This window comes from Panthera leo, chromosome D3 (assembly GCF_018350215.1).
Source record: "Panthera leo isolate Ple1 chromosome D3, P.leo_Ple1_pat1.1, whole genome shotgun sequence".
In the NCBI taxonomy this organism is placed as follows: domain Eukaryota; kingdom Metazoa; phylum Chordata; class Mammalia; order Carnivora; family Felidae; genus Panthera; species Panthera leo.
Window position 1 is genome coordinate 86,755,666 of NC_056690.1, and position 20,536 is coordinate 86,776,201.

Genomic DNA, 20,536 nt, shown 5'->3' on the forward strand with positions numbered 1-20,536 from the left:
CTTAACCGACTGAGCCCTCAGGTGCCCCTATTCCAACATTTTAACCTGCGGCCTGTGGAAGTAACTTGTCCAATGTCACACAGTTGATCACTGGGGATGCAACTTAAATCAAATTAAAATCTTCTGATTCTAAAGCCTATCCTGTTGGGGCACCTGGGTGGCTCAGTCAGTTAAGTGACTGACTCTTGATTTCAGCTCAGGTCATGATCTCATGGTTGTGAGATTGAGCCCTGCATCAGGCTGGGCGTGGAGGCCACTTGGGATTCTCTGTCTCCCTCTCCCTTGCCCCTCACCTGCTTGCATGTGTGTGGCCATACTCTCTCTCTCTCTCCCCCCAATAAATAAATAAATAAATAAATAAATAGATAAATAAATAAATAAAGTTAATCATGATTATTCTCGAAGATTATTTTCATTTTTAAATGATTATGTTATTTTTATAATTGAACCACGTAAGTAACCCTACAACTCTATGCAAGGAGATCTTATAGTAAAATGGTTTTGGGTACCTACTGAACTGGGGTTCTCAGGCTACCTAGGTAACATAGCACATGACTTTTAAATGCTCATTAGTCACCCGTTCATCATTTTATCAAATTAATAAGTGAGCACTCTTCCCAGAAAAAATGGTAGACAGTGCTCATGAACTTGGAGGGAGGGAAGTGAAAAGTAGATGTCAACCCAACCAGATGGCTTCCCTGGTGACCGTGTGTCCGTTGCTTGACCAATGGGCAGGAGGCCGGCAAGTTATGACTCTTTGCTTCTGTCTACACTTAACAAACCAGCCCCCTGAAGAAATATTTGATTTTTAAAAGGCCTCCCAGTACTATCTTATACTCTTTATCTTAAATGGCTGAGTCTTCCTTTTAAAAAAAGAAATCAGAAAGAGCTTCATTGTGGAGCTCCATGGTGAAAAGAAAGCCCCCCAGCCACTGTTCCCAGGGGAGAAGCTGTTTCCTGTCTAATGGTATGAACTGCCTGTTCCAGCTTTCTGATGTTGCTCTAGGGCCCTTGGGCAGACTCAGATGCTTAAGAAACTCTTCCCCCTGTTCTGTCATGGGAACCGAATTTGGCTGTTTTGCTGGGTCAAAGTGTAGGACCCTGCAGCCACTGGCTTTCCCTCTGTCTAGATTGTTTTCATCTTTGCTCTCAAAGTCCTATCCGTCCTTCATCCTGTGCTCAAATATAAGACTTCTTGCCGTCTAGTAACTCATTCTCTCCTTCCTTCTCTCTCTCCCTCCCTGTGGCTCCACATGATCTGTTTCTGCCTCTTACTTTCCTGGAAGCACATAGACTTTGGAGGCAGGTTCAGATTACGGGTTCTGAGCCTCACTGAGTGGAGAAGCTGGGCAGATTTCTTTATTTTATGAGCCTCGAGTTCCTTATCTTTGAAACAGGAGAAATAATGCCAATCTCACCACATGTGTGTAAAAATTAAAGGCGATATGTATATAAATCATTTGATATGGCATCCACCAAATAGTAGGGACTCAATAATGTATCATATCTCTCCCTTTTAACTTCCTTTTTACTATTTTAATTTAGCTACTGTTTATTTGTTTTTTAAAGTTTATTTATTTCGAGAGAGAGAGCAAGGGAGGGGCAGCGAGAGGGAGAGAGAGAATCCCAAGCAGGCTGCATGCTGTCAGCATACGGACCTAACCCGGGGCTCAATCCCCCGAATTGTGAGATCATGACCTGAGCCGAAATCAAGAGTCAGACACTTAACTGACTGAGCCACCCAGGCGCCTCTAGCTACTGTTTATTTAATAACATGTTGATTCACAGAGGTGTTGGGACTGCATTTTATTTAACCTTGTATCTTCCTGAACCAAAGATAGTGCCCTGGGTGTACCAGGCATCTGTAAGGCGTTGTTGAGTTCAATTAAGTTGGTCAAAAGAGAAACAGAGAAGAAATAAAAGGCATATCATCAACATTCTCTGTGTCCATTTCTCATTCTGCCATTAAGAATGTTGGTTCAGCAGGTGTCAAGGCCTAAATACCAAGAGATGTTTTACACCAGGACTATGGTGTACTGAGCCCTTAACAATTCTTAATGCTACCCTGTTACCGGAAAGAGTTTCAGACCCATTGGGATCCTACCCCAAAAGCCTTAAAATACTGTTTAGTTTTCTTTTTGTATGTAGGACATCAGTGTGACAATTGGCAAAACTATTATAAGATCCCTAGGATAGATAATAGTACCATATCCATGCTACTCCCCTACTTTTGATAATTGTCGTGTGGTTAGTAAGACCGAAGTATTTAGCAGTAGGGGGTCATTATGTCTGCCTCTTACTTTCCAACTGTTCAGAAAAAATGTACTATACATATCAGGACTGAGAGAATGATGGGGCAAATGTGACAAAATGTCACTATTTGGGAATCTACTTGAAGGCTATATAGGTATTTTTTGTACTATTATTGCAACTTTTCTGTAAGTCTGAAATTATTTCAAAAGAAAGATTTTTTTTAAAGCTGTTTAAGATCACATGTTTCATCTTACTTGACTTACAGCCAAATGAGGGAGTTACCAGACCAAAATATCGTTCTCTTTCTCCTAAATGAAATCGTATGCTTGTATGAATTTCACTGCCTGGTAAATGACGCTAATTATGTCATCGGGTAAGCCTGATTCAGAACTACTGACACAGTCAGATCTGCAAGGTAAGAGGCATTTCTGATGCTTATCTGCAAGTGGAGCCCCTCCCTCCCCCATTCTGCATTAATGGATGCCATCTGGGAGTTTGCTATTCTACATAAATCAGGGATAAGCACCGAGGCTTTGCCTGACCAGCCATGTCTGACGTGAGTGCATTCACAGAGTCAGGAGACACAGTCACCTTGGGAAGGACCAGCGATGACAAAGAAGGCCTTAATGACATGCTTGCTTAATGGACCAGCATGGGGCTGGGTCATTTTCCAGAGCAGTGGTCAGGATTTTTGACTCTGTAACAAAGTTTTCTTGGATAGAGGAAGGAAGGTAAGGAAGATGGACCACACTTTCATGGAGAATAGAAGTTAAACATTGGAACAGCTCTTTGTAAATGTGTTCCAAATTTTATGTTTAATTGTAAATAAAGGTAGCTTTTCCATGGATTTCCTTGTGATAGATACTGCTGGTCTGTCAGATTTTCCTCCCACAGCAAACCAAGGACTCTGGGAATGACACTAAGAGCTCACAGCCTAGACCCAAGTTGTAGTCAAGCTAAAAGTCAAGCATTTCTGCCAGACCCCTTGGAGCAGCCTTTTCTAATGAGTGGCTCCAGAAAATAAGAGAGAAGAGAGTTGGGCCAAACTGGGTGTGATAGAAACACCCTAGATTGTCAATTTGTAGAGAGAGAATCTTGACTTGAGCCGCTGGCTGTCACCCTCCAGCTCAGCCCTCATTGTGTTACTCTCAGATGCCCCCCTGCCTCTCCACACACACCTTCCAGGTGAGGGGCTCAAGTCTGGGGACTAAAAACAGAAACCACTAATTTTACAAATCTGGGAGTGACATTGGGAACAAAAGGAAGCAATTTTGTGGAACCATCACAGAAGCGTGAACGAGAAGGGTGTGTGTGTGTGTGTGTGTGTGTGTGTGTGTGTGTGGTATGGTGTGTGTGGGGTTGTGTGTAGGTATGTGTGTGTGTGGTGTGTGTGTGTGTGTGTGTGCGCGCTCACCACATCATTGGGTAGCCCAGCATATCCCAGGGTATGTGCCCTGAACGCGTGACTGGCCAGCGGAGGAGCAAGCCCCTGGGGCGCTGGCCTTCTGGGATCTCGGCTGGCCTCGCTGGAGAGTGAACCGATGACAGCAGGAGTTTTCGTGCAGCTTCTGAGCCTTAGAAAGCAGCCAGAGATGCGGACGGCTCAGGGATATGTCCTGGATTACCTGTGAGACAGATGCCTTCTGGAGATTTCCAGGTGTTTTTTTTTTTAATGCTTATTTATTTTTGAGAGAGACAGAGAGAGAAAGAGAGAGAGAGAGAGAGAGAGAGAGGGAGAGAGAGAGAAGGGGCAAGAGGGAGGGAGACAGAATTTGAAGCAGGCTCCAGGCTCCGAGCCCGACACGGGGCTCGAACCCATGAACCATGCATGACCTGAGCCGAAGTCGGATGCTCAACCAACTGAGCCACCCAGGCGCCCCTTGAGGACTAACAGTAAATGATGTATACTATTATATAATATAAAATTTATAATTATAATTGTATGATATTTGTGCTTTACATATGGTCTATAGTTATAATAAAATGTAACAGATGAGTCATAAAACAAAATCATAACATTATAATAGTCTTGCATTTGCATTGCACATTCTAATCTTTCAAAGCCCTTTACAACCATTATCCTGATTTGTTCCTACAACAATCACCAATGAGAAGAGTCAGGATCCTTGGGCTGTTCCTTATTTTTTTTTTTTTTTAATTTAATGTTTATTTATTTTTGAGAGAGAGAGAGAGAAAGGCAGAGAGAGAGGGAAACACAGAATCAGACGCAGGCTCCAGGCTCCAAGCTGTCAGTACAGAGCCCACTGCGGGGCTCAAACCCACAGCCCGGGAGATCATGACCTGAGCCGAAGTTGGATGCTTAACTGACTGAGCCACCCAGGTGCCCCGGGCTGCTCCTTAAAATAGAGACGTCATGGGGATAAGATGTAGCTTTATGCAAGGTACCGGCAGAGGGACAGTCTGATGGGAACAGATCCAGGTAAACACCATGTGCTGCCCTTAAAGGTTGTGTGGTTCTAAACATCCCTCTGGCTTTTAGTAGCGACTGCCTATTTTTTAGGAAGTTATAGGAAAGTTATAGCCATTCTAGTTAACTGCCTCTTCCTCACTGTGTTCTATAACTTAAAAATATTTCCCAGCCCCCAGGATCTGTAGTCTCCTATAGTCTCAACCTGGCACCTAACACCTTGTGAAATCAAGTTGCTTAAGATTCTGCCCACAAGAGTTGATACTCCGGTTTTGCCAGATGGAAACCAGCTTGCCCAGGTAACCTCCATTTTCATTAGAAAGTCCAAGGCTAATTTAGGATAGCAGCTCTGCCCATTTAGTCTTTTCGTCCTTGTATTTTTAATAAGACTTAGAAGTGTCCGCAGATCCATCGTTTCTCCTGTGAGTTGCCTGGCTGAGGCAGATAGTCTTATCATAGTGCTTGCATGTTGTTGAAAATGCTCCCACAGCATGGAAATGAAATTGGACTATAATTTATAGATTTGGAGATGAATATTTTTGGATTCAATTTGTTCATTTCCCACGAATATTCTCAAGAGAAAAATCAACAGAGACTTTGAACAATGGATATACAATCAGAATTGCTAGGAAATAATCATCTCTTAATATTCTCTTTATTAAATTTTAAAAGCATTTGGCTGAATATAGTTTTTTGCTTCCATTATCAGTAAAGTCGGGACACTGAGTTGGTGCTATTTTATGTACATAATTCAACACAATCAATGATCTATTACTTGATGCTCCTCTGTATAACCAGTCAAAATTTAGTAATTCTACTTTTAAGAGGAAAGGTTAGTATTTTGGTGCAGAAACAATACAATTAAGTTTCAGCAGGAGAGGCATAAGCACAGATGTGTGCTACCTAGAGGCACACACGCACGTGTTTACTGCCTCCGCCCCTCCCCCTCTTCCGGATCCTCCAGTGAGACTGGCCAATTCCACCTCTAACTGTCCTGTTTACCTGTCCCTCTTCTCAGGGGCATCTGTCTGGGGCAACATACCCTTCCTAACCTACTTCTATTCTTGCGGAGTCCCCAGCTCAGTCATTTACACAGCAGCCAAAATAGTTTTTTTTCCTTTTAAATGCAAATCGGATCATGATTCCCTCCATTCTTTGGTTTCCCGCTGCCCTTGGGATAACATCTGACCTTCTTCAGACCCCCGATTTTCTTTCCTTCCCATTCACTGTGCACCATCCGTGACCTGAAATAGCGACGCACAGCTCTTGGTCTGGACGGTCCTGAAGTCTCCACTTGAATGTCACTTCCTCTGAGAGGTCTTGTCTGGTCACTCTGCTCTTTTCTTTCGGAGCCTTTGTCACAATGTGTGATTGTGCGTTCCTGAATCTGGTTACTCGTTGAACACAGCTGCACAGGGGCCGGGATGCCTCTGTTTTGTCCCTCTTCAAAGCAACGAACGAATGAGTATCCACATGTTTCAGATAAGAGAGGGACTGGGGCAATGTGGCGGAATCAAAATAACACAACACATCCCCAAACTGGCCCCCATCGTTCTATGGGATTTTCTCAACAGGTTAGTTGTAATTTTCGCCCTGTGTTCGAGTTGATCTAGCTTTGCTTCCCTCGACCACTCCTCTGTCCCTCAATTCTATTCTTAGAATGAAGATTCTGCCAATACTAACCTCTGCCTTCACTGCCTACAATAAAGCTTTTCTTTCATTATTTTTTTCTTCTTTTTTGTGTGTTTTTATTGAAATTCCAGTTAGTTAACAGTGTAATATTAGTTTCAGGTATACAAAATATAGTGATTCAGCGCTCGTGTACATCAACCAGTGCCCTCCTTAATCCCCATCACCTTATTTAACCCCCTCCCCCCATGACCATCGGTTTGTTCTCTGTAGTTGAGAGTTGGCTTCGAGGTATGCCTGTATTTTTTTTTAACCTTTGCTCTTTGTTTCTTAAATTACACATATGAGTGAAATCATTTGGTATTTGTCTTTCTGTGACTGGCTTGTTTCACTTAGTATAATAGGCTCTAGTTCCATCCATGTTGCTGCAAATGGCCAGATTCCATTACTTGAGTAATACTCCATTGCACATATACATTAAATCTTCTCTTTTTCTCTCATATGTAGGGTCAATAGAGCTTTTATTTTTTCTTTTTGTATCTTTACCAAGAGGCAAATGTGGTAATGAGTGGCAGGAGAAGCAGGGAAATAATGTGTTGTTTTAAAAAAATAATCTATTGTTTTTAAAAAATCCACATAAAAGTTGGCTTCATTGGCTAATTATTTGCATCTTTTACCTCGTTAATTTACAAGGATTGCTATATTTTTATTTATTTTTATTTTTAAATGGTTTAACATTTATTTATTATTTTGAGAGACAGAGACAGAGGGTAAGCTGGGGAGGGGCAGAGAGAGAGGGAGACACAGAATCTGAAACGGGCTCCAGGCTCTGAGCTGTCAGCATGGAGCCCCAACACGGGGCTCGAATCCATCAACGGTGAGATCATGACCTGAGCCAAAGTTGGACACTTAACCGACTGAGCCACCCATGTGCCCCAGGATGGTTGTATTTTTAAAATCTCAATTTAAATATGTACATGAGCATATGTCTGACCTCTTCAGCTAAAGAGTAAAGACACGGTTTATTTCTCCTTGGCACTGAGCTCTGAGTTAAATTGAACACTCATATTGAACACATATATATATCAAAGAGAATGCATGTGTTTTTTTACATATATATATATGTATATATATATTTCTCCCCTCTCTTAATTTCTCTTATTGCTTTTGAACGGTGAGGATCCAAGTTCATTGTGCATGAAATATATATTTTTTAACAAGTTTATTTTTTTAACAAGTTGAAATTTTTTACCATGCTGTAACCATCTGTCACTCAGTAAGCCTAAAAATCAGATGTATCAAAACATGTTTTTTGGTTTTTGTTTTTTTTTTAGGAGAAAATGTAATAATTTCTTTAAGACCTTTAGACCCCCAAAAGGACTTGGGGTCATTTTGCTTCGAAGCAACACTGACCCCCTGTGGCCAGGAGAATCTTAGAAAAAAAATCTTTTTTTCTTTTTACTAAGTTTTCCTTCTAGTAATTTCTCTCTCATGGCAACATTTGTTTTCAGTCCACGTGATTTAATTTAACTTAACAGTGTTGAAATCGTCAGTCTGTAATTCTGGCTCAGCAAGGCAACATTTAAGAAAGGACCCTCGTGGGCATTGTCACCGTGGGGGACACTTCCTAGGCGATTTGACAGAGAGCCTCAAGGAGCAGGAAGGACGAGTTGGGAGTGTGTGGTCACTCTGAGTTTGTGATTCTTTCCAACATTTACTTTGCTTTTCTCCGGTTCCTTCCATGTCTGTAAGCGCGTCAGTTTTATTCACCTCAGGAAGGCCCTGCAGTCAGCTCTTCCTTACTTTCCTTACAGCTCAGTGCTCTCACTCTCCACCAACTTACTTTTCAAAATACCGGTGTCTGATTCTCCTCATTTCTGATTCCTTCAGCTTCCCTAAAGATCACAGCAGCCCCGATTTTGCTCCTTTTTAAAAACTTTCTTTAAAGTTTTTATTTTGCGAGAGAGAGAAAGCGAGCGAATGCACGAGCAGCATGGGGCAGAGAGAGAAGGAGAGAGAGAGCCCCAAGCAGGCTCCACGCTGTCAGCTCAGAGCCCGACTGGGGGCTCCATGTCATGAACCGTGAGATCCTGACCTGAGCCGAAATCAAGAGTCAGAGGCTTAATCCGCTGAGCCACCCAGGACCCCCCCCCCCCCCCCCACTTTTAAATTAAGGTCTGACAAATGTACAACGTTATATTAGTTTCCAGCATACCACATCCTCGATATTTGTACGTACTGTGAAATGATGACCACAATAAGCCTAGTTAACATCCACCACCTGCCGTCCTTACAGAACATTTTTCCCCTTGCGGTAAGAATTTTTAAAATTTTTTCTATCTTTACTTATTTTTGAGAGAGAGAGAGAGAGAGAGAGAGAGAGATTGAGCAGGGGAGGAACAGAGAGAGGGAGACACAGAATCTGAAGCTGTCAACACAGAGCCCTACACGGGGCTCAAACCCATGAACCGTGAGATCCTGACCTGAGCCGAAATCAAGAGTCAGAGGCTTAAACCGCTGAGCCACCCAGGACCCCCCCCCCCCCACTTTTAAATTAAGGTCTGACAAATGTACAACGTTATATTAGTTTCCAGCATACCACATCCTCGATATTTGTACGTACTGTGAAATGATGACCACAATAAGCCTAGTTAACATCCACCACCTGCCGTCCTTACAGAACATTTTTCCCCTTGCGGTAAGAATTTTTAAAATTTTTTCTATCTTTACTTATTTTTGAGAGAGAGAGAGAGAGAGAGAGAGATTGAGCAGGGGAGGAACAGAGAGAGGGAGACACAGAATCTGAAGCTGTCAACACAGAGCCCTACACGGGGCTCAAACCCATGAACCGTGAGATCCTGACCTGAGCCGAAATCAAGAGTCAGAGGCTTAATCCGCTGAGCCACCCAGGAGCCCCCCCCCCCCACTTTTAAATTAAGGTCTGACAAATGTACAACGTTATATTAGTTTCCAGCATACCACATCCTCGATATTTGTACGTACTGTGAAATGATGACCACAATAAGCCTAGTTAACATCCACCACCTGCCGTCCTTACAGAACATTTTTCCCCTTGCGGTAAGAATTTTTAAAATTTTTTCTATCTTTACTTATTTTTGAGAGAGAGAGAGAGAGAGAGAGAGATTGAGCAGGGGAGGAACAGAGAGAGGGAGACACAGAATCTGAAGCTGTCAACACAGAGCCCTACACGGGGCTCAAACCCATGAACCGTGAGATCGTGATCTGAGCCGAAGTCCGACGCTTAACCGACTGAGCCACCCGGACGCCCCTGCGATAAGAATTTTTTAAATTTATTTGTTTATTTTTAAAAAGATAACTTATTGTCAAATTGGCTAACATACAGTGGGTAAAGTGTGCTCTTGGTTGTTGGGGTAGGTTCCTGTGGTTCAAACATACAGTACAGTATTATTAAGTGTAGTTAATGGCTTATTTCTTTCATATCTGCAAATCAGGGGATTTGACCCCCTTCGTGCCTCCCCCTCGCCCCCCACCCGCTGGTCTGTTGTCTGTTACCCTCTTTTGCTCTCCTTTCGACACATGGTCCAGTCCTCAGAGACCCGGCTCTGGCTGTTTGGAGGCCCAGCTGTTCCCTATGGGTCTGCGATAAGGTAAGTCAGACCCTGAGAGGAGTTTAGAAGTGTTTATGACAAGGTGACACGGTAACGTGACGCACATTTGCATGCGCTAATAAACAAATGCCGGCCAGAGTGCAAGTGCCCAGCCCTTCGCCGCAGCCCGTGTGAGGAGCTCAGCTCTGCTCTTTCCCACCGGACTCTCTTTCTTACACATTCTTTTTTTGGGTGTCATTTCCTTATTCAAAGACTTCAGTGTCTTTTTGCTTCATGGTGTATCACATCCGAACCGCCCGTGGGATTTCTACTGAATTTTAAGTTCGGTCTAGCCGTCCAGCCCTCTCAGGTCCCTCTTACCCACCGGTTCTCCAGACCCTTGTCACATTCCTTCAACTCCCATTCTTCCTTTGCTCATTATGTTCCTGAGCCCATCCCACCTCCCGAAATGCCCTTTCCTTCTCTGTGACCCATCCGAATGGGACCGTTGCTTCAGGGTACACGTCACATTTACTCTCCAGTCAGAGTTGTCTGGACCCCCCAAACATTACTGGTCTCCCTCCTACTCAGTTCCCCTGCCAGTCGCCGCCACGGCGGGTCAGGCATCTGCGGCTCCCGCTTGCCGAGGGCTTTGTCTATGCAGGCATGGCTCCCTGCACCTGCGATTTCCGTGTACGGTGTCCCCAAGTTCTTGCCCCAGCCTTACCAGGTTACGTTACTGTTTCCATCCCCATTTCATGGATGAGGAAGCCGAGACAACGCGTTGAGTCTCGTATGCATGGTCCCATAGGTTGGAGACTGGATGATAAGCAGTCTGAGTTGTTTTTTGACTTTTCTGTGAGATGCGTGTTATGACTCTAGATGGAGACACCGATTTCGGTGTCCTAGGCCACAGAGCTGGTGGGGAAACTGATTTGAAACTGTGTAGTTGTATCAGCTTCCTTGGGCTTCTGTAAGCAATTATTACAACCCGGCTGGCTTACAACAGACTTATTGGGGCACCTGGGTGGGCCTGTCAGTCCAACTTTGGCTCAGGTCATGATCTAGTGATTTGTGAGTTCAAGCCCCACGTCAGGCTCACTGTTGTCAGTGCAGAGCCTGCTTCAGATCCTCTGTCCCCCTCTCTCTGACCCTTTCCCGCTTGGGCTCTCTCAAAAAACACCACACACACACACACACACACACACACACACACACATACACAGCAGATTTATCTCACAGTGTTGGAGACGACGAGTCTGAAATCAAGGTGTTCACAGGCATGGCTGTTTCTGGAGAGCAAAGGGGAGTCTATTCTCTTCTCTGTCCTCCAGCTTCTGGCTGTGCCTGGTGCTCCCTGGCTTGTAGCTGTGTCACTCCCCTATCTGCCTCCGTGCACACACGGCCTTCTCTTTTCTGTGTCTGTCTGCATCAACTTTCCCTTCCTTTTCTCTCATAAGGACACCAGTCATGGGACGTAGGGCCCACACTAAATCCGGGAAGACCTCCTCTCAGGATGTTTAATGAATGACACCTGCAAAGAAACTATTTCCGAATAAGGTTACGTTTACAGGTACCCCGGGTTAGGCGGCGAACATATCTTTTGGGAGGACACTGTTGAACCCACTAAGGGGCTCGTCTCCACAGTCCGCATTCTTTTCACGCCCTGCTGCCTCATGCCAACCACTTTGTGTCGTGCAACTCAGCATTCGATGGCAGACCCACCGGACTCCTAGCTCAGTGTTTCAAAAGGCTGTTGGATCCAGCTGTTGGTACCAACGGGCCGTGCTTTCCACATGCCTACAGCCCCTCGGTGCCTCTTACAGGGCAGTGCCTACAGGAGACTGCTCACGAGGCAATGGCAGGTGTCAGTACGCTGAGGCCTCCTTGGATGGGAGACCCTGGCTTAGGATTCAAGGGCACAGCTTGTGGAAAATTCGCTGACAGCTGTGCATACAGCTGCCCTTGGGTGGAAGCAAAGGGGATGGTCTTCTCACACACAAAAACCAACTGGAAGCACTGGGTAAGGAACGGATGATCATCAAGCTCCTACCATGTGCTTGGTTCTGCCACTCATACTGCTGTATTATTATTTAGCTCATGCTTTGCTAAAATTCAGAGCAATGGGGGCAGGGTGGGGAGAGAATCTAGAAGAGCTAAATTGTAGTTGATTTGGGGATAGTGGGTTCGGCTAACAAGGTCGAGGAAGAGCAAAGAAAAGCACTTTTGTGATTCATTTTGAAAACGGTTCGTGAAAAATAATCGAACCTCGAGGTATCACAGATTTTATCAATCAAATAAATGCTTCTATGAAAAAGATGACAACCCGGCACTGTGCGAGGAGCTCCGTTTTTGTATTGTCACTCAGGGGAAAGCTTTGAAAGCTGAATAATGGAACGGCTTATAGCTTTTCATCTTCAAGTTTCAGCGATACTTTCTTCAGCGACTTCACTTCTGGGAAGTTAAAAATAGTGGAATTAATTCTGTGCACAACAAAGCCTGACTCAGAATTTCAGAACTCGATTTGCATTTTAAACCTTCAGGAGTGAGGGTTTTTGTTTGTTTGCTTTTGTGTTTTACTTAGCCCTTGAGAATGTCACGGTACAAGACAGGGCTTTGAGCTGAACTAGCATGTGGTGTAATTAGAGGCTGGCTGGTGGGTGGTGGGGGGGTGGGGGGTCCACCTGGAAGGCTCCCTCCGGGGAAACTCAGCCTTTGACCTACTTTTTTTTTTTTAAGTGGATTGTTCCCTAAAGACAAAGAGTAAATATATCTCAAATTTAGTGCTCTGTTGAAAAGAAGCACAGACTGCTTTTCTAAAATGACTCAGTCTCCGATTAGAAAATAGGGCAAGGGAAAGTAATTCTTCTGTTTGTCTTTTGATACCTGTTTTCATGTGTGATGCTCTGTTTCTAGATATATGTTCTGGATATATTCCTATTGAAAAATCCCTCTTCTCCTTTTGTGCACGGTCTGTGTTTCTCTCCACATTCCGTGAGGGTGGAAATTGGAAGATTGTTTCCCTGTTATCCACGTGGCCAAGAAAGGGCTCTTGTTGGTTTATCCACAGCACCCCCTTGTGGCGTTTCTATGCATTTCATTTCATAATTCTCAATAGTTTAAAATTTTCCAGGGCAAGCAGGCTAAATTCGATTTAGATATATTTTTTCAAGTTAATATAATTACTTCTGTCTGTTGCTGCATCTGTTAGTTCAGCTTAAAAGGAATTCTTAGGGCATGGAGAACCATTATTAAATTTATGGATGAAGCCTCTGGCTTGGAATGACTGAGCCCAAGGTTCACATAAGATTTGAAGACGTTTTAGCAGCAACGAAACTAAATCAGTGCCAAAAATCTATGCCTAATCCTTGCAAATGATTTGTTTTAAACTCTTGAATATTTTAATTCTAATCCATATTTCTCAAGACTAAAGTATTTTTAATTGGTTATTGTTATTTCATGGTATACTATTCCCTTTTTCTTTATTTGAATTCAGGATGTATATTCTCAAGAATTTTTCATTAAGTGATAAAATGTATATCTTGTGTAACACCTTATAAGCTTATACTCAGCTTAAATTTGTGTGAAATTATTTGGAAATTAAGTTGTTTGAATGAAAATTTTGTATGTGAGAGGTATAGCAGACTTGGGGCCAATTAGAGCCACCACAGGCTTACGTTTCTAAAACAAAACAAAACAAAACAAAACAAACAAACAAAAAAACCCAAACCCCTCCATCTTTCCAATCAGAGAATTAACACTCAGAATTCATGCATTTCAGATGAGCAGAATATCTGGGTTTGAGTTTTGCTCTGACTCTCCGTATTTTGGTATGCTAATGAAACTCATGTCAAAAATGCCTGACAGCTTCTTCCTGCGCTCACTGTAGTTCTCTGTCGCTATATTCATTTTTCAATCTATTCTTCAAGTGTTATTTTGTTTGAACAATTTAGATTAGGAGGTCATTCAGAGCCCATCTAAAATACAGGCTTGCTCAGATTGTATTACAGATTATGTTTGAGGGTACTAACTAAATACTTAGTTGTAGAAATAATCAGATCTAGGACAATTAGTGTAGAGACTCAGGCCTCATTTGTGTGTGTGTGTGAGAGAGAGAGAGTGTGTGTGTGTGTTAATAAGCATGTTTATGCATATTTAAAAGTCATATTGGCTTTACATGTGTTTTGCATGTATACTCTGGGGAGAAATAGAATTCCTTCTAGAAGCAGTTGGTGTCAGGTTCCTGTACTTACACGTCTGTATTCAGCTTCTGAGGGACACTTCACCTTGGATTATCTAACTAGTTATTCTAAGTAGTGCTTTGTTTGCATTTGCCCATGAAATTTGTTTTGGCATAATTAACTGTAACTCCTACAGGAACATGTATTTCCAATAGAACATTTAATATGCTATCTGTGAGCTGCTGACTTGAACTACAAGATTATGCCCCCTGATTTGTCATCAGTGCTATCTTTTATGAAGAAAAAATGTTTAACAGGAGATTTCTAGAAGTTTATAAAAACTTTTGGGTCTCCTAGTGAAGGTTTCCTTTGCTTGCTGGCATGCTTATGTATTTACTTGTTTCTTTAAACTGGAGTAAAACTCTTATAATACAAAACTTACCTCCTAAGCCATTTTTAAGTATAAAGTTCAGTGGTGTTAACTATCTTCACATTTTTATCCAACGGATGGCCAGGACTTTTTCATCTTGCAAAACTGAAACTCTATGCCCATTGGACAGCTCCCCTTTCCCTTTGCTCCATTGGGGCCTTGTTCTTTATGAACCTCAAATACTGTAGGGCCAGAGATGGAGGGGTAGGGGAGCAGCTGCTTGGAGGAAGGGGTTCAGGGAGGAAACTGCCGGGAGGAAGGGGTTCACAGCAGTTCTGGTGCTGCTAAAAAAAACAATGACTTGATTTACATTATCAGCCGATTGAACCAACTCTTCTCTATGCAAAGCAAATTAATCTCATTTCCCTGATTCATATATCAACTATTTTTATGAACTCTCTCTCCTTTTCTTTTTTTCCCCCTCCAGGCCAGTTTTATTGATTTTTAAAAATCCAATTTCATATATGGGGGAAGGATCCATAGTATGACTTGTGCTAGACAGCTTTGATTTTTTTTTAAACTTAAATGCTATATTTAAAAGGTCTACTAAGAAGTGTTAAAAAATATGAAATCCTGGTATCTGATGAAATGAAGCTAGATATTTTTAATTCCATGGACAAGAATGGCGTCAGAGAACCTGTCTCTGTTTACCCATGTCAAATTGTGAAGGGGGGAGGCTACTGTTTTGTGAGTATGATCACTCTGGAGGTCAGAGTCGTGACCACAAGTGTAATATGCCATCCTTTCTCTCCAGAGTCCTACCTTGTCTTGATCTGGGGACTTGGTGTAGGCAGCAGAGGGACCCATTGAAGATGATGAAACTCCGCAATTCCATATGCATCCTAACAGCCCTTTCTCCATATTGATTTTTTTCTTTAAGTTTGTTTATTCATTTTGAAAGAGAGAAAGAGAGAGAGGGTACGTGCAGGCAGAGACGGAGGGAGAGAGAGAGAGGGAGAGAGATCCATGCTGTCAGCGCAGAGCCTGATGCGGGGATCAAACCCATGAACGTGAGATCATGAGGTGAACTGAAATCAAGAGTCAGATGCTTAACCGACTAAGCCACCCAGGTGCCCTTCCATATCGTTCTTTTCAAGTAGGCTCTGGCAACAACATGTCTGGATTTTAACTCCCTCTCTGTTGTATTAGTTACATTGCCGTGTGACAACCCTCAAACTTGGCAGCTAAAAACAATATTCATTTATTATCTCACAACTTCTGGGGGTCAGGAATCCAGGCCGTTTAGTTGGGTCCTTAGGCTCAGGTTGTGTCTTAGATGCCTGCAATTGAAGAGTCAGCGTGGGCTGTGGTCTTATCTGAAGGCTCAGCTGGGGAGAATACACTTCTGCAGTCGGCAGGCCTCAGGCCCTTGTTGGTTATTGGCCAGAGACATCAGTTCCTTGCCACGCAGAGCTTCCCAGCGGGCAGCTCAAAACGCAGTAGCTGGCTTTCTCCATCCTAGTAGAAAAAGATAGTGAGAAAGGACAAGAGAGGGCTAGTAGGGTGGAATCTGGAGTCTTTCTTTGAATTTTGTTAAAATTTTTTTTAAAGCTTATTTATTCTGAGGGATACAGAGCACATGAGCAGGGGAGGGGCAGAGAAAGAGGGAGACAGAATCCCAAGCAGGTTTTGCACACTCAGCACAGAGCCCAACGTGGGGCTTGAACTCACAAACTGTGAGATCGTGACCTGAGCCAAAGTCAAGAGCTGGACGTTTAACTGACTGAGCCACGCGGGCGCCCCTGGACTTTTTGCCTTTTTAATATATACTCCTTCTTGCTGCTGTCAGCCAGTTTCATGGCTTTAAATATCCTGTTTGTGGAAATGACTACCAGCCATCATCCAGCTCTGTCTCCTGATTTCCAGCTGTGCACTGGCGTCTCTGTGTAGGTGACCTCTGTTTGTCTAACATATATCTAAATCTTGTGTTCAAACAGAACTCCTGATCTTCCTTCTAGAAGCTTTCAGTTCATTACAAGTCCAGACTCCTTTTTTTCTTCATAGCTCTTGGCACCTTCTCGTATAATACACATTTTACTTATTTTCCCTTATTTCTATATTTTTTGATTGTCTGTGTCTGCCTTCTAGAATATAAGCCCATGAGGGCAGACTTTTTTTTTCTTCCTGCTTTGAGCAATATGGAATCTTATCAAGGTACTTGAATATGGGTGAACATAGAGTGGCACCCAATAAATATTTGTTAAGTGATGGAAATAAATGAATTGAAAGGATGAGCGATACAATATTAGGGAAGTCCTATGGAGAAAGAAACGCAGTCTCGTTCTAGCTTTTGGTGCATAATTGGTACAGCAACTCCACATCTTGTCCATCACCCCACTCTCAAACGGCAACTCAAAACATGCTAATAGGCCAGTGCAGACACGACATTAGGCGGGGGAGGAAGGGAGTGTAGACTGCATCTGGAGAGGAGCATCTCTGAGATCTGGGTGGCAGGAAGAGTGAGGGGAGGGAAGGCAAGTCACACTGGTAACTTCCATGAACAGCAGGGGCGGGGGGGGGGAGGGGTTTGGGATTGGAGCAAGAGGTGATAAGAAAGTGAGAAACAGATTGGTTTTTATTGATCTGAGAACTAGAATTATTGAATAAATGCACAGAACGACATGAAAAACAGGCTGCTTGGTATTGCTAATTTAAAAAGAAGAGTAAATTACTTCATTCAAAAAAAATGCTTTAAATGTCGAAAAAAATTCCAGCAAATTGAATAGAGCTTTTTTTCTTATTATTGTGAAAGGTCACAGCAGTTCTAATTCCAATGTCCAATTACCAGCCACCATCAGCAAGCAAAGTAGAATCAACTCAATTTCAATCTAAGGCATTTGCCTCACCTCTAACGAGCTTTGGTATGACCCACTGCAATTTTCTCATCAAAAAGCTAATTTTAGGAGCGAAATGTCAAGAAAAGATGAGAAAGAAGAGCCTGGTTTCACGGGGGCTGGGAGGTTTTTGAATTTGGGCCGCACTTGTAAGCTACCTGTCAAATCAGTCACCCGCGGAAGCCTCTCTGACGTGGTCACCGTGCTCCGAGGGAACATAAAACAAGACAGAAGGACGAGCATGTCTGTCCCTTTCTCTAATCTCAAAGGTACGATGACATTCTATTCTAGCTGGTCCCTAACTTTTGACTTGACCTGATCACACACTTTTTTTTTTTTTTTTAATTTTCATTTGTCTGGGTGGACTTGACCTTGTGAACATGGTTTGTGGGCTCCCCGAATGGCTATAACTGTCTCATAGGAAATACTCTTGGTAAGTGAAACCTATACAAGGGGGGAAAAACAGATTATCATTCTCTAGGCTGGTATTCTGGCCTTGCACTACAAAAGAAGAAACATTTGTTTAAATCTCTGAGTGATAATAATGAAGCCATCAACAAATTCTGTGAGGGGTCCCTACACAGGCCTGCAGGGCAGGGCGATCTCCCGCAGATACTTTGCATAAGCATTCTGGTGTCCCAGAACACACTCTGGATAAAATTTCAATCCCTCCTGCTGCCGTTCTGGGAAAGCTTATCTTGTTGAATCAACAAAAAAAATTACAGAATAGTTATCCAATTACCTTCTGTGTTCTTGAAAAGTCAGACTCCATCTAGAAGCCATAGGTCTTGCTCTGTTGGTCTTTGTTGATAGCTTCAGGCTTTTTTTTTTTTTTTTTAATTAATGTTCACTTATTTATTTAGAGATAGAAAGCAGAGAAGGGGCAGAGAGAGAGAGGGATAGAGAGAAATCCCAGGCAGGCTCTGTGCTACCAGCACAGAGCCCAACGTGGGGCCCGAACCCATGAAATGTGAGATCGCGACCTGAGCGGAAACCAAGAGTCAGATGCTTACCTGACTGAGGCATCCAAGCCACCCTGTCTTCAGGCCTTTGCCTATGTTTGCTCTCTTGTTTGATCCTATGTTTAAGGGCTGTGTGCAAAGATATAAGCTGGTATCACAGTTATCTTTTTTGTCATATAATTGCAAGAAATTTTATTTACTATTAGTCTGTGGAGGTACCAAAGAATGGCAATTAAAAAAATCTAGAAGTTTGATTCCCCCCCGCCCGCCCTGCCCAGTGTACAATCAAAACAGTAACAAATCCAGAGCTAAGGAAAAGGAGACTCCCCTGTCCTAAGTAAGGGCCCTGCAACCAGGCCATTTGGGCGAGAACACCTGACCTTGGCCACTTTGGGCCCAGCACCCTCTGAAGAACAAGCTCCCAGGCCCTTCAGGACATGAGAGAAGGGAGCAGCACCCTGGAAGGGATGTGGGCTGTGATTCACCTCGGGCTACTTGGTTCCCGCCTGCCTGCACACCTCCACAGCTCAGGGTGGGGGTATCAGGGGCCTGGGCTAAGCCTGTACCTCCCCAAACCCGGGTATCTACTTCATGCCTCAGTTTCACTCCTAGCAGTGATTAGCCAGGTTGGACCACCAGGCCCCGTTAGTGACCCGGCCTGACCCAAAGCGAGCAGTGCCCACCACAGACTATATTTTAGCCGTCGTGGAGGCTGCAGGCCCTCAGAACCTGCTGGGATCACTGTGGCTGGCTCTAGCCAAAAGAAGCAGAACAAACCAAAACCAAACCCAAACCCTTTCTAGGTCTCGAAATCAACCCAAGACCGTGGGGATTGATGTTAGCACCCCAAACATGCTTTGTCTCCTGAAGGTAATCGTCCACCATGACAACAGCCTCGGTACCCCTCATCATGGGGGGCAATAACAGACTGGTCCACCTACGAAGACCCATAGCGTGGCCTTGAACCCACGTGGCCTGACTGGGCGGTGGCGGTGGTGGTGGTGGTGGAGCGTGGTCGGGTCTGCTTAGTCGAGGGCCTAACCCTGCAGCACTGCCTGTCTCCGGTCACGTCCTCCACACCCTCCTGGAGGCCCCGTCCCATCCCATCCCCGGAGGCCCATTCCCCTCTGGCCGGGGGCGCAGTCAGTTACCCGGCAGCCAGGCGGGAGAGGAGGCCCCGGGCTCGGGCCCGTGCAGGCTGCTCCGGGCCTGGCAGTAACCGGCAGTAGCGAGCGCGACCCCGTCGGGGCCTGCGAGGGCACAGGCCTAGCGGCAGCGGCAGCTGCCTCCTGCTCGGCAGGTGCAGCGCGGGGCGGGGCTCCGGGCTCGGGGTTGAGGCGCGAGGTGCCCCTCCCCCGAGTCTCCCCGCCTCCCTCCCCCCGCCCCCCCCGCCTCCCCCCGCAGGCGCCCGGGGCAGCCCCGCGCCTGCTCCGTCCTCGGGAGGCGCGCAGGAAGCGCAGCGCCGCCGCGGCGTGGGGCTGGGCCGCGGCCGGAGCCCGGCACCCGGCGCCCCGCACCCGCAGCCCCCACCCGGAGCCGGCCGTGCGGAGGGGCCGCCGCCGCCGTTCCCCTCCCGGCACGCGGTGCCGCAGGTGCTGCAGGGCCCCCGCGAAGTCCCGGTCAGGCTGTCGCCTGGGCCGCCGGGCGCGAGGCTTCAGGCTCGGCGCGGATGAGCGCGGGAGCCCACGCTCAGCTCCGGTCCACACCCTTGAGCTCCGCTCGTTGCCACTCTGCGTGCACGCACGGTGACACGAGGCCCCGGCGGCCGTGTCCCTGCGCCGTCACGGCGTCTGCACGGTGGCTTCCCTGAGCGACAGTGGCGGGGGCCCGGCGTGGTCACACTGGCGCCGGCACCACCTCCCAGGTCAGCGGGAAGGAGCCTCGCCGCGCAGGTCCACGCGAGGTCTGGTGGTGCTTTGTTTTCGTTTCTGTGTTTTAAATGGGCCGTCAGCACAGAGCCCGAAGCGGGGCTCCAACTCACAAACCAGGAGATCGGGACCCGAGATCACACGGCGTTAACCGAAGCCACCCAGCTGCCCCACCACGCCTGGTTTAAAAAGCATTTGAGACATTTTTAAATTCGTGTGACTGGTTTGGCCAAGTCTTCCCTTTGTGACGGTCATCTCCAGCGCAGGACGTGGCCGGTGGAACTCCTACTGATCCCCCTTCCTGGAAAGTCCATGTTCTTGTCTAAGGTAGGACAGCACGCGTGCTGGCGGGCAGGTGGGCGGGGCGTGGGAAGGAGAAAGC

At 45.2% G+C, this 20,536-nt stretch overlaps 1 long non-coding RNA gene across 1 annotated transcript; it reads right to left on the reverse strand.

Moving 5' to 3' along the window:
* Nucleotides 1-15,563: 15,563 nt before the first annotated feature.
* On the reverse strand, nucleotides 15,564-19,610 carry LOC122203048. The gene is made up of 3 exons (XR_006195054.1): nucleotides 19,438-19,610; nucleotides 18,338-18,415; nucleotides 15,564-15,948 (listed from the first exon to the last, which is right to left on the reverse strand). It is a non-coding gene; the product is annotated as an uncharacterized LOC122203048 (long non-coding RNA).
* Between the last annotated feature and the right edge of the window lie 926 nt (nucleotides 19,611-20,536).